The 14,502-nt window shown below is 39.5% G+C and overlaps 1 long non-coding RNA gene across 1 annotated transcript in view; it reads right to left on the bottom strand.

Annotated features, from left to right (window-relative positions):
• The window catches only part of LOC149502233 (uncharacterized), a 59,843-nt gene that overhangs the window by 44,296 nt on the left and 1,045 nt on the right, over positions 1 to 14,502 (bottom strand). The window contains exon 2 of the long non-coding RNA XR_016323672.1: positions 14,336 to 14,454. This is a non-coding gene — a long non-coding RNA (uncharacterized LOC149502233). The remainder of the gene's footprint in view (positions 1 to 14,335; positions 14,455 to 14,502) is intronic.

The following is a 14,502-nucleotide window of genomic DNA, read 5'->3' as shown; positions in this document are numbered from 1 at the left end:
GATGTCTATGGGCTCCAGTAACCGCTTAACACCAGGTGGGCCGTGAGCTCGTACACCCATTTAAATAAAAAAATTAAAAAGTGTCATAGTCGTTTTACCCGTTCAGAATGGACAGAGAAATCACGTCTGAATTTATTCAGAGACCTTTCAATGAACAATGACGTTCGGCGCCCTTTTTCATTCATTTTGAACATTGTCTTGTCTTGTAATCTAAAAGAGTTGGGCGCAAACATCGCGGACATGTTACAATAATAATATATTACTCGTAGTATCTATATTTTATGGAATAATGGTATATAGACAGGCAAAGTTATAGCTGGGTTTCACTTTGAATCACACACCTTTGTATTAATAATAACAAAAGAAAATATTGAATGCTCTCACAAAAATATTTCGTTTCGGTATTCAATTAATATTAAACACAAATGATCGTAATCCAAAACTGCTAATAGGCAAAACTTTGACAATACTGTACCGATTTTCGCAATTATATAAAATTAGCAGTCTAACAGTAGATTAATAAAATAACGACAAAAGGATGAAAAACAATGAAAAAAAATTATTAAATCGACTGAGTCGAAAGTTAATAGTTAACGGCTCTGTCTGTTGTGCTGAGGGTCGTGGGTTCGATTCCCACATGGTGCAAACATTCATGTGATAAACAGGCATGTTTGCTTTTTGTTTGAACGTTTATTATCTCGTATATAAATATTCAAACGTAAATAAGTATGTATTTCAGTCTCTGGTAACCACAACTATCTAACAGATTGCGTGATTGTACGTGATTTGTTCCCAGTCATATATTATTATCTATACATATAAATAAAATTGGAGTTTCTGTTTGTAATATTGAAATAACCGCTTTTTGCTACATGCATATGCTATATAAGGTACATACACCAAAATAACATTTTTTACAATTTTTGTCTGTCTGTTTGTTCTGGCTAATCTCTTTCGGCTGAACCGATTTTGACGAGACTTTCACTTGATATAAGGAGTAACTTAGGTTACTTTTTTTAGACTAGCTTCGCCCCCCGGCGTCACCCGCGATACGACAATAACCGCGGGTAGCATCGCGGGACACAACTATTCAATAATAAAATTTAATGTTTCCGAAGCGAAGCGAGGGCGGGTCGCTAGTTTATAATATATGTAATACAATCAAAGTATTTTTTTTAAGTAGAATTTTAAAGATAGCTTCGGTGCGTCATAGCTATCTCTTGTTGGGCCGATCAGGTTGTTGTATCAGGAATTCCATGTTTGAGCATACTAATGCATCTATTTTTTCTCGAAATTATGAACTTCTGAACCAGTAACATATGCCGAAACTGTGAGTAAGAAAACTTGTATTAAACTTAAGGTACTATTTGAAATGTATTTTTAATCCGTTCACAGGTCCTAACATTGAGAAAACCATCGCCTATATTCCATAGTACGCTTGAGACGGTACTCATTTTGAAGCAATTAATCGAATGACTGGAAATTCAAAGATCGATAAAAAATACTGATATACATATTATAAAAAAGCCGTCAATTTAATTCGTAAGAAAATTAATAAAAAAATTTGACGTCACAGCTTTATAAGATATACAAATATGTGGCCAAAAAGCAGAATACGTTTGTCTTAAATTTATATCATTAGCAATTTGGTTCTTTCACAATGATCTGTTCTGTTGTCTAGAACTAGATAATCTCAAAACTGAAATAAGGCAGTGTATTTTTTTTTTGTAGGCTTAATGTTCAGAACGAGTGTTAAATGAGAAATCACAACGAAATCCAAACATCTCGTTACATTTTTAATTAGAAACAAACACCAATCGAATCATTCGACCGAGACTCGAACAACAACAAAAAAAGCATGAATCAGAGACCACACTTCACTGAACCCATAAGAGTGCGGCGAACGCTCCAAGATAACCGAGGGTGGGCTTATGAAGCCGCGAGCTTTTCAATTTCCGCTCCCTTCGCCAACCACCCTCCCCCTACCCTCCCTCCGTCCTCGCGTTCCTGGTAATTTTATTAAAAACACGACGACGACTCGACCTCGGGCCCTGAATATTTATCTCCTCGTACATTCCGGACAAGGGTTACGGAGCTTTAAAAATATACAAAGCTAAAGACAATTATGAAAAGCTTAGAAACTTTTATAATTCGGATCTTGTTAGTTTCATTTCTCATAGATTTTTAATCGGCTACAAATGTAGTTTGGTTTTTATTTGTATTTTTTTTTGTTTAGATGTATGGACGAGCTCACAGTGCACCTGGTGTTAAGTGGTTTCTGGAGCCCATAGACATCTACAACGTAAATGCGCCACCCACCATGAGATATTAGCGGTAGGCAGCGGCTTGGCTCTGCCCCTGGCATTGCTGAAATCCATGGGCGACGGTAACCACTCACCATCAGGTGGACCGTATGCTCGTATGCTTACAAGGGCAATAAAAAAAATATAAGTTCTTAGGTCTCAAGTATAGTTACAACCGCTGCCCCACCCTTCAAACCGAAACGCATTACTGCTTCACGGCACAAATAGGCAGGGTGTTGGTACCTACCCGTGCGGACTCCCAAGAGGTCCTACCACCAGTAAATAATATAAATGTAATAAACAAAAGATAATATTGTAAAGATACAATGAATATAATTTGTTTAGTTATAAACTACTTATTATTATATAGCTAGAATTTTATGATGGTAACTATTGGATAGGAAAGCATATGATGATCGTGCATTATAGCATTTCTTATTGATTTAGAAAAAAATATGCTAGTTATAGAATGTATTAAATATTAATGCTTTTTTTTTCATATCGACGACTTTACAAAACATTAAATTCTGGCAAAATTAGGTGACGCGAGGACTACATATTCGTATCGATCTCTCAATCGTATCGATACTATGATAAATTTTAAAGAAAATGCTGTATTTTTTTTTATCCCAACCACAGCGCCTAATTCAGTACAAGAAAGCAAAGACAATTGGATTCGAAATACGACCATAAAACATAATTCCACTATTCGTTACCACTAACTGCCACTAACAATACAGATTTAATATTATTAACTGATAGAGACGCTTCACTTGCGTTAATTCCCCCGTAATTCACCGTCGTCGCCCTAGACACGTCCTTACGGATCCATCAGATCCAATAACTCTTGCATTAGACACCTTCAGCTCTAACACTAGGAGCAGGCTGAAGAACCCCGGTAACCGTACTCGTCGAAATCGACAAAGAGGTCGACGTGCAACCTAACCCACGGATCAGCCCGCTGAGTTTCTCGCCGGATCTTCTCAGTGGGTCGCGATTCCGATCCGGTAGTAGATTAATTCGCGAAGCAATTGTTTTGAGCTGTTAGGTCTCCTTCGGAGGCGCTCGGGCAGTTGTTAGCAAATCCCACCCCTCCTGGCTGAGCCTTTGCTCGCCCACCTGACCTGGTGAAACTGGAAAGGCCAACAGTAATCTTTCAATCATAAAAAAAAAAACTTGCGTTAATAAAATCTCAATAGCTACACTGAGATTCCGAGCATTCACAAATTCGCACTGACATCACAAAAACCAGCTCCGGGTTTCCCAGAAAGGCTATTGTCGTACCATCATTACAACGTGCAATTCTGTCAGAGCCCTCAGAGCTCGCATCCCCTTTATGTAACCCGAGTTTATTATAATACGAAACAAAAAACAATCTATTCTCGACTTTCACTAACCGGTATAGGGTTGACAATATTTTGGAGTATCCAAAAGCTGGGCTCTTTCGGGATACCCCAACTTTTCGCTCCGGGTGTCTCGACATTCAAGTCGGCTAGCGTTCAGCCGCTTTTAACGCTTGCAGTTTAGTCACATTCTATTTGAAAGCGCTTTACGCTCAAAGGTTCAGTGAACGGAAAGGTGCATATGTGACCCGTCAAGTTTTTCAGTTCTATTGTTATGAGAGATGCTAGCTGTTATTTTCCGTAAGAAGAATTTTTAGGTATTTACAATGAGACGCCATGTTATTGTTGTTTTTTTTTCTGTGTGGCCCGAACAAAATACGTGTTTTTTTGTCAGCCAGCTTCGGCGGAGGATCGTAAAGACTAGTCAGTTAAGGCGGTCCTATTATGTCATGATTAGTTTGTTCTGTTGGCGGGTAATTATACATGATGAGGGCTATTTTTGTCGTGTTTTTTGTTTTATTGTTGCACGTTTTTTTCTTTAAATTTAGGCACAGGTATCAAAAAATGAATACAGTTTGTTCGATTAATATTATTGCGAGAGTGAAGCAGGCAAACGTTTCTTAAATGCTTTTTAGGAAAGTAAGTTTTGACTTGCACTCAATAAGCATTGTATACGTAATTAAATATGATTCCACGATTTGGGTAGGAGTGTAAAGCGCAGACCAGTCCGAAATAAAAGGTTCATAAATTTATTTGCAACCTGCCCTTAGAATGAACCACCCGGAGTTCGTTGATGTGCCATAATAGCATTTTCGTTATTTTAATGCAATCGAAATTTCGTATCGAGATATTTCATCAGGCGCGTCATTAGGTATCAAAGAAAATTGAAACATACAGTTATTCATTACAGTACCCCAGTACCCGTAAAATAATTAAACCCTACCTTTAAAATGCCTTTACAAAGCTTATTCGACATGAAATGCACAAATATTTTGCATAACACATCTGTTAATACACTAGGATACAGGCTAAACAGTCTTATTCCATTCTTTAATCAAGTGCATTTAAGAAACATATTCTTAGATTTGCAAATTTTTGCATTCTCGGTCCATTCTCTAACGCGTACTAAAGCGAATACTTCCAAATATTCCAACTCATGACGTGTCGTGAGATGAAATGGAGGGATATGTTTAGTTTGCTCTAAAAGCTGTAAGGTAGAAAAAACAGACAAGCTATCTACCAAGTTTTTTTTTGATAGCTTAGATGGTTGGCCGAGCACGTGCCCACCCGGTGTAAACTGGTAATCAGAGCCCATAGACACCAACAACGTAAATGCCGCCACCCACCTTGAGATATGCCCTCACTCGGTTACACTGGCATATCTCATTAAGTTACCAATTAAGGTAGGAAAAAAAATACATAATATGAGTTCTAAGTCTCAGTTTTATAGTACCTTTACTTGGAACTTTCAATCCGAAATGCATTTCTGGCGTGTAACTTACCCATGCGGGCTCACAAGTCGTCCTACCACCAACATAATGCAATTATACATCATAGTGAAAGAAATTACAGATTAATTAGGAAATATCGCGTACAGTATGTAAGTGATTTAATGTAAGGTAGGGTAAAACCTGGATAGATGCCGCAGCGGGATAGATGCCTCATGTTCTAAAAACCTAACTTCCCTCACTCATGACAAAAAATTAATTTAATAAGTAGGAACCACAGTCACTCTATACCTTATGTACCATTTGACAATCGCGTGGTGACGAAGTGTTTTCCTCGTGCACGTAATTTTCTCCGCGCGGAATTTTACGAACACGTCAAAGATTGAAAGGTTAGTATTTAGCGTGGTATAACTTTATAATTAGTGTAAAATTCCATTCTATTTTTTGCTACGTGAATATATTGGTTCATTGAGTCTGCATCTAGGTGTAAATAAATGCTATTAAGTTTATAATTTATTTACAAAAAATTTGGGCATCTATCCTTATCACAAAGGATAGTTGCCCTGATTTTTTGGGGTATAGGTGCCTTTAGAGGCATCTATCCCTCCATACTCTGCCATTTCAGAATACAGCAGAAATATGCCACGAAAACATAAAACACAAACAAATGATTTACAGTTCAAGCAGCGAAGATGAAGATAATCCACTTAACTATAAAATGAAAGGAAATAAAACAATAGATTTGCCCCTAAAGAAATCCAAGGGATAAACCTAAAACGCATGTAATAATATCGGCATTGAATGTTTTGAAAACTATAAAAATACGAAGTCGCAATCCGACTGGATTCAATGTTTAATGTTTCAGAACCAGCTACATGAAACGTGTTTTTTCAGAAATTATGTAGAAGATGTGGAAAATTTAAAGCACTATCCAGTTAAACTTCAATTGGACAAAATAATAAAGATATCTTTATTGTGTTAATTTAATATAAAAAAATATGATTTTGCAATGTACACATTGATACTTAATGTGAATATTTTATAAACAATTAAGAGTTTATATTTTTGTTGAATAAATATTTGTAAAATTTAATTTAATAAAACAATAGGATAATGCATGTTGAAACTAAAAAAATTGTAGTTTAGCTTACGCTTACCTAACGCTTTAAAAATTAAATTATGGTCATTTGTGTCATATGAGAATTATCTATTAATTATAAACATTCAAAGACTTAAAAAATACAAAATATTTTTTATTATTAACATGGGTCGTTTCTTGGAGACAATTATTGCTCTGTTAGGAATAGAACTTCTTAATATTTGGTTTGGTTTTTTCGTTTACACGATATAAAGGGCATCTATCCTGCACTGCAGGCATCTATCCTACTCAGTATTTTCTTGGTGGGGCAACTATCCATACAGGTAGGCATCTATCCTCCAAAAAAAGGTTCTACGAAAAACGAATTTCTGCAAAATCTGTATTTGATAGGTTAAAAAAAAATTATATTAATTAAACATAAAGGATTGAGCTAACTACATTAATAGAAATTATTCGTATAAAATTAATATTTTCAAAATTACATGACTATTTCAAAAAGTGGGGCATCTATCTCGGCTTTACCCTAATAGTTTTCCCCTACAGCAGTAGATCGTTAAGATATTAGCTTAAAAGGACGTTAAGTTCTGTAAATTAACATTTTAAATTGGAACCTTTATATTTAGAAATTAAAATCTATTTTCTCCGAGCAAATAGACAACCTGCTTGACTGATCAGTTTAATCAATGCTGCTAATGGACATCATAAATATACAAATACGCAAATTGCCCCTTTAGCAATGGCTAGGAGGGTACATGTCATTCTAAAATCTTTTACTTATGGGAATATATAAATCGGTTGCTTAGAGTAAGTACATGATCTCATTGAGTCGAGCCTTTATGCTAGTGGGCATCAGCTTGCGGAAGATTTCAAGCGTGTTACTACGAAAACAAAGGCTATAAAAAAGGACGACAACGCCTAAGACACTTATTTTTTTTTACCTATTCGCTAGTTACTTAAGGAGATATTCCATTCGCGCGGACGGTTAGGTGTACTCACGGACTCAACCTGTGATAATTTGCTAACACTAGCTCTAGCAAGAGTAGTGCTTCGCAGAATTTACCTCCGAATCGGAATCGCGACCCACTGAGAAGATCCGGCGAGAAACTAATTGGACTCTGTCTATTGGTTAGATCACTTGTGGAACTCTTCGTCGTAATCGATGAGTTCGACGAGGACCGAGGCTGGTGCTATAAGACCCTAAAAGCACCAAGATAATGCAAGTACAGATACATACAATGTTTAATATAACCTTTAGGACCAATAATTTCGTGGTTTAGTTTTATTTTTAGCTGTAAACTATTCTAAGCTGATCCTAATATCCCGCTTGTTAGATAGATACATTCACATACCTTCGATCGTGAATATAATTCGCTGTTAATTTCACCATTGACTGTAAGGTCCAATTTCAAACCGAAATCGCTCATCTTCAATGTACGATGAGTCAAGAGAAATTGGTTTCAGAATTTATCAGTTCTTTTATTATACAATAGATGCGAGAAAAAGAATGCATTTTTTTGTTTAAACTCAACAAATATCAAATAAGCAAGAGTACACGATGTTATTCTTTCACCGTGCAAGTCAATCGTGAACATTTTTCAAGTACGTAATTCATGAGAAAAATTGGTACCCGCCTGCGGGGTTCAGACATTCACTAGATACGAATGCACCGGACGTCTTATCCTTTAGGCCGCGACGACTTCAGGTATATGCTTTATTGCGTTGAATAAATGCATTTCGGTCGTTACGAACACATCCATTCTCGAAGCACGGACGCGCGGCGACCCTTGATAAGGATCGCGATGCGGAGACCGCACCGGCCACCGGTTATCCGTCCCCGCGCGGCCCCCTCGAGAAAATAAAGCAAAAACGGCACTTTTAATCACAAACGGTTTTTGAACGTGCCGGTCCGTTGGTTTAGTGAAAAAAAAACACGACCGCGTTCTCGAGGGTCTGTTATTTGAGTTCCGATAAGAAGGTCCGGCTGCTATCCTGTGCTCGACTAGATGCGGACTACTCAGTAGATAACTTAAAAATCAAATAAACCTTTTTTTTTGCTTAGATAGGTGGACGAGCTCACAGCCCACCTGGTGTTAAGTGGTTACTGGAGCCCATAGACATCTACAACGTAAATGCGAAACCCACCTTGAGATATAAGTTTAAAAGTCTCAACTATAGTTACAGCGGCTGCCTCGCCCTTCAAATCGAAACGCATTACTGCTTCACGGCAGAAATAGGCAGGATGGTGGTACCTACCCGTGCGGACTCACAAGAGGTCCTACCACCAGTAAACCTATAATAGTTTTCTTTTTCTATTAAACGGTGACCTCACAGGTCGATTTCTCAATTAAACAGTGTCTCTCTGTCCCACGCTTCAAGCCATGATGCATTCCTCGGCATATATATAGGCATTAGGTATAGGATTTTGCGCATTAATTTATTTTATTGCTTCATAGACAATAATGAGTTTATTTCAATATAAATTACCTGTACAGTGAGAGCGACGCTTTTCTGTCACTATTCGGAAATATGAAATACGCATCTGTTCTGTAGCAACTAGTCGTTGGCCATCAGTATCCCGAAAACTTCCACGGTCACGCAATAAGAACTGTACAAAGCTAGAAAGCGCGAGTCTCAAACAAAACGAACAAACCGAAGTCAATATGTCTAATCTCTATATATAAAAATGAATTGCTGATCGTTAGTGTCGCTAAAAATCGAGAACGGCTGGACCGATTTGGCTAATTTTGGTCTTGAATTATTTGTAGAAGTCCAGAGAAGGTTTAAAAGGTAGATAAATATGAAAATGCTCGGAATTAAATAAAAATAACAATTTTGTTTTCCCTTTGATGTGTCCCCCGTCGGACGGATTCGTTTTGTTTATTTTAAGTTGTATTTTATACAAAAGTTTAGGTCTTTTATTTATTGATTGAGGCACTACGAAGTCTGCCGGGTCAGCTAGTTTGTTATAAAAAATAAGCGACACAATCAAAAAGTCGTTGAAACGGTCTATTTCAAACGAAAAAGTAACATATTTATCTTTTTGGTATTTGATAATCTAAATCTTTAGTCTAAAGGTACCTACATAATAATTAACTGCACAACATAGAACCGAGAGTGGATGTTAAATAAACGACAAAAGAAAAAACATTGAAACCCCTTATTATGGGCACGTTGCTATGGAGATACTACTCGAGATATCACAAGAGGATTGTTTAGATCAGGCAAGCGACAGCTCATAATTCCTCGAGGGATTACGCTAGCTTCACGGGACGTGCAGGCAAACTTACGGAGCACAGCCTTGGGAGACTTTACTAATATGCCCTAGCTAGAGCAGTGCTTCGCTCAATCTACCACCGGTTTTTTCCTACTTAATCGCTGGTAGTCTAAGGGGCTATTCAAGGTACGCGCAGATGTGTAGGTGAACTCACGGGCTCAACCTGAGAGTTGGCTAACACTAGCCCTAGCATGAGCAGTGCTTCGCTCAATCTACCACTGATTTTTTTCTACCTATTCGCTGGTAGCCTAAGAGGCTATTCAAGGTACGCGCAGACGTGTAGGTGAGCTCACGGGCTCAACCTGAGAGTTGGCTAACACTAGCCCTAGCATGAGCAGTGCTTCGCTCAATCTACCACAGATTTTTTTCTACCTATTCGCTGGTAGCCTAAGAGGCTATTCAAGGTACGCGCAGACGTGTAGGTAAGCTCACGAGCTCAATCTGAGATAATTTACTAACAGTAGCCCTAATAAAAACAGTGCTTTGCAGAATCTACCGCCGGATCGTAATCGCGAACCACTGAGAAAATCCGGTGACTCAGTGAGCTGTGTCTGTGGGTTTAGTTGCGCGGCGAACCATACGTCGCATTCGACGGGCTCGCCGGGAACGATGCCTAGAACTTGAAGGCACCGATAGTCGATCAATAGAACCGAAGCTAGGTGTAGCGGCTGCTCGTAAAACCCATACCAAATCCCTACGTAGTATGGTAAGAGAACATGCTGCGCCTACTCCACGTAATGTGGGATAAGGAAACTTATTTGATGTCGAAGTTCAGGCTGTGGGAAAGGTACGTAGCTGTACTAACGAATTTATATTAAGTATTTGTGGCGGGTAGCCATCATACAACGCAAGATAATTGACAGATGCCTGAATCTCGCTTACGACATTTTCAAGATAAAGCGCATATATACAAGTTCCGAACAACAACATTCGGACCGTCGGTCTACCGAGCAATGTCACCGCTCGGTGGAAGATCTTCCCTTTGTCGTATATATCCCCAAACTGGTGACCTGTGACGAGATGTGAACACGCAACCTTCTGATTCATCATCAGCGCATCAAGAACTTCGGCTATCACAATCCCCGCATTCACGCAGATAAAAGCACGTCATTGACAGTCGTCCCACAGCAAGCCAGCATCGCAGCCTCAACAGGACCATCGCAGCCGACTCACCGCGCTTCCTGGTCCTACGGCACGCAACTTCACTGCCTCATCACGCCGCTACAGTTCATCGCAGCCCACGACCGGATCATCAACGCTTGGGGACACACATCTCCGGCGTGGCAGCTCTGCATCACATGGACTACGCGCGACACGCACGCAACATTCAAGCTCAGTCTCGACTCACCGCAGACTTCGAGCAGCACTGGCGACAATCACGCAGCATTCAGCTCAGTTTCGACTCACTGCAAACTTCGAGCAGCACTGGCGACAATCACGCAGCATTCAGCTCAGTTTCGACTCACTGCAAACTTCGAGCAGCACTGGAGACACGCACGCAGCATTCAAGCTCAGCCTCGACTCACCGCAGGTTTCGAGCAGCACTGGCCCTTGCAAGCTAATCTCAGCACGGACAACGCTAACTAAAAATGACACGACCTCCAGTCTCGGAGGGGAGTGATGTGGCGGGTAGCCATCATACAACATCATACATTATACCCAAAATGTGTCCGTGAACAATCTGTACTATTAGTGTAGTAGGTACTACTAGACACGCGTGATATCATCAAACTCTTATAATACTTTTTTATTTTTTTTTATTGCTTAGATGGATTGACGAACTCACAGCCCACTTGGTATAAAGTGATTACTGGAGCCCATAAACATTTACAACGTAAATTCCTCGACCCACCTTGAGACATCAGTTCGCCTCCACCCACCTTGAGACATCAGTTCTAAGGTCTCAGTATAGTTACAAGGGTTGCCCCCACTCTTCAAACCAAAACGCATTAGAAATAGGCAGGGCGGTAGAGCGGTGGACCTATCCGTGCGGACTCACAAGACGTCCTACCACCAGCAATTACGCAGATTATAATTTAGCGGGTTTTTTATTTTTATTACACGATGTTATTCCCTCACCGTGGAAGTCAACCGTGATTCTTGATTTGCCGAAATACTGTTACAGTTCTAATTTATTTTGTGTCTAGATAAGTGGACGAGCTCTCTGCTCAACTGGCGTTAAGTTATCAGAAAGTCGACAAAATAACCGAGCAAAACAATCCTCGTGGTTAAGACTCCAATGTTTTCGTCTCTTATGACACGATATTCATGAAGCGTCCAATATTGAGTCGCTTCTAACGAAAACTCAGCGTGCCTACTTGTTATGGGCATGGCAACTATTTGCGTAACTTCCGTTCGAAATTTAAAAAATGGTATAGGTACCTGTAAGTGGATGTTTCGACAACTGTTGTTAGGCTCTTGAATTTTTGGCGGGAACCCGGGTGTCGTGTTATGAGCATTAACCGTTGAGTATTAATGCGTAGTAGTGCACAATTGTGGGGAAATGAAACCAATTTCTGGTCGAGACTTCTCGGGTTCCCTTAAAAATCTCCCTTGAACTTTCAATCATTTCATCTCATTTAACGCTCACTCTGTGTGGTCTGATCTTGCTTTATATAAACATACTTATATAAAATATGATTTCAATTCGTTCAGTAACACTTTACGTAAAATAGACATTGCTTCGGCGTTTTGTTCTAAAGGCTGTACGGGCTATGTTCCCTTAGCCTGTATACTAGCAAACTCTATCCGATGATTTGCAAGCGAAGTAAATTAATTGTCCCTTAGAAATAAGGTGACACTCTACAAAACTTGCATACGCCCCGTCATGACCTATGCAAGTGTAGTGTTCGCTCACGCGGCCCGCAGAGACATAAAACCCTCCAAATCATTCAATCCCGTTTTTGCAGGGTAGCCGTCCGAGCCCCGTGGTACGTCAGACACATCGACCTATACGACGACCTAGACCTAGAGTCCATCAGTAAGTATCTCTAATCGGCATCAGGCCATTTCGAGAAAGCGGCACGACACGAGAACCCTCTCGTCTTGGCCGCCGACTACATTCTAACTACATTCCCGATCCTGCGGACCGAATGGAAGGTAGTCGACGTCGCCCAAAACACGTCGTTTCGAATCCTCCCGATCCACTAACGGTGCTTTTAGGTACCCCAAGCACCGGTCATTGTTCTCGTCGAACCCGTCGCTTGCGACGAAGGGCTCGGCGAGTAAATTAACCCCCAGACACAGCCCACTGAGTTTCTCGCCGGATCTTCTCAGTGGGTCGCGTTTCCGATCCGGTGGTAGATTTTGTGAAGCACAGCTTTTGCTAGCAACGTCATTAGGTTTGAACCCCGTGAGCTCACCTACTAATTCGGCGAATCTAGAATAACCCCTCGAGGTTACTTGAATAGGTAGGCAAAAAAAGAACTGGCAAACAAAAAACAATTCGGCCTAAATGAAATTTCAGCTTAAAAGTCTAAATTCCAACGTCTACCATTTCTACGTTTGTTCGTTACGAAATCCAAGAGAAAATGCCCTTCGCGCTTAGCACCCGTAACCTCGCACCTGAACCTCATAGAGTTCGTGGTTGCACAGTGACCAATATCTATCTTTTCACGACTGATGTGCTGGAACTATTCCTATACAACCGAAGAAGATTGCAGACTGGGATAGGAGTAATGTTGAAACGCTCACGTATCGTCCGAAATAAGTTGTATCCTAATATTGTTAGAACAGTAGATACTTACGAGTAGGTATTGTAAAACCGAAACCTGGCGTTTTCTTCGTTCTCATCTCGAGGAATTAAGTATTACCTTAATGCTGTTTGACGCTAAAACATGTCAAAAGACTACAAATTCAAGTTATTCATTCAAAATAGTCTACGGCTTAAAGGAATTGGAATTGGAAAGGATTTTGAATGACTAACACCCGTATCTTTAGTCGTTCACACGAGCGTAACTCGACTCGACTCAACCTCCAACGCGCGTTTTGGTATGCTTAGTCGTAAAAATAAACTCCACTCAAACGTCCTTGGAAAAATTTCCTAACCGGAGTGAAGTGACCGAACTGTCAAGTTAAGGTACGTCGCGACGTACCTTGAACGTTCCTCAAGGCTGGTTTTCTATCGATGTCCAAATAGTATGTGGACCGCAAATGGAAATATATGATATTGTTGTGCAATGGCCTGGATCTGTGCATGATTCGCGCATATTTTGATAATTTAAGTTTGATAATATTTATTAATAAAGTAAATAGTTCGAGGTTAGACATTTGAAACTCTTTATTTTATTTACCTACATAAGAGTCATATTTTGCTTACTACCTGATAAATAAAGTCAATGCGATTATAAGTTTTATTTATATAATAATAAACTGGTGGTTGTGGAAAAGCACTTCAACAACACGATGCAACCAAAATCACATAAAAGCGGCGAATAAAAATACAAAGCCGGATCCGAAATCTAAAATAATGATAGGTTAGAAAATAAATAATACACTTTCAGATTTACCGCACGCACACATATTTACGAATAACTCAGCAACCAAAACATCAAACAAGTTCATCTAGTGTCAAACAGACAGCGGCAGCTTGACTTTGACATTAAACAATGACCATAGACTACAGAACTCTATGGGTTTGATGCTAGCTTGATCAAAATTTCATCATTATTACCTCACTCGAGGACAGTTGAGGAATATTGTAATGGTCGACTAAAAATACCAAATTCGAGTAAGTTTGGAGGGAATTCTCGAGCATCATCAGATGAGTTAAGAGTGGAGGACTATTTTACGAAACGTCTAAAGATACGGACATTAGATTTAAAAAAAAAACAAGTCACATTAATGTACTGTATATGTTAAGTACGAACCGACATCCGGGACGTCTCTTTAAATTCGAACATCAATCATCATAATGATAAAGCTGACAATATCTGTACGGCTGAAGCCGTCACAAGCTGCGTTCATTTATCGCCCCATATCTCTATCCCTGTAACAATACATCGAATATAAATAGAGAACGCGCCGCGCCCGGATC

The sequence above is a fragment of the Bombyx mandarina genome, chromosome 10 (genome assembly GCF_030267445.1).
Source record: "Bombyx mandarina strain Sakado chromosome 10, ASM3026744v2".
In the NCBI taxonomy this organism is placed as follows: Eukaryota; Metazoa; Arthropoda; class Insecta; order Lepidoptera; family Bombycidae; genus Bombyx; species Bombyx mandarina.
Note: the sequence above shows the minus strand (reverse complement) of the source record. Positions and strands in the feature narration are given on the sequence as shown.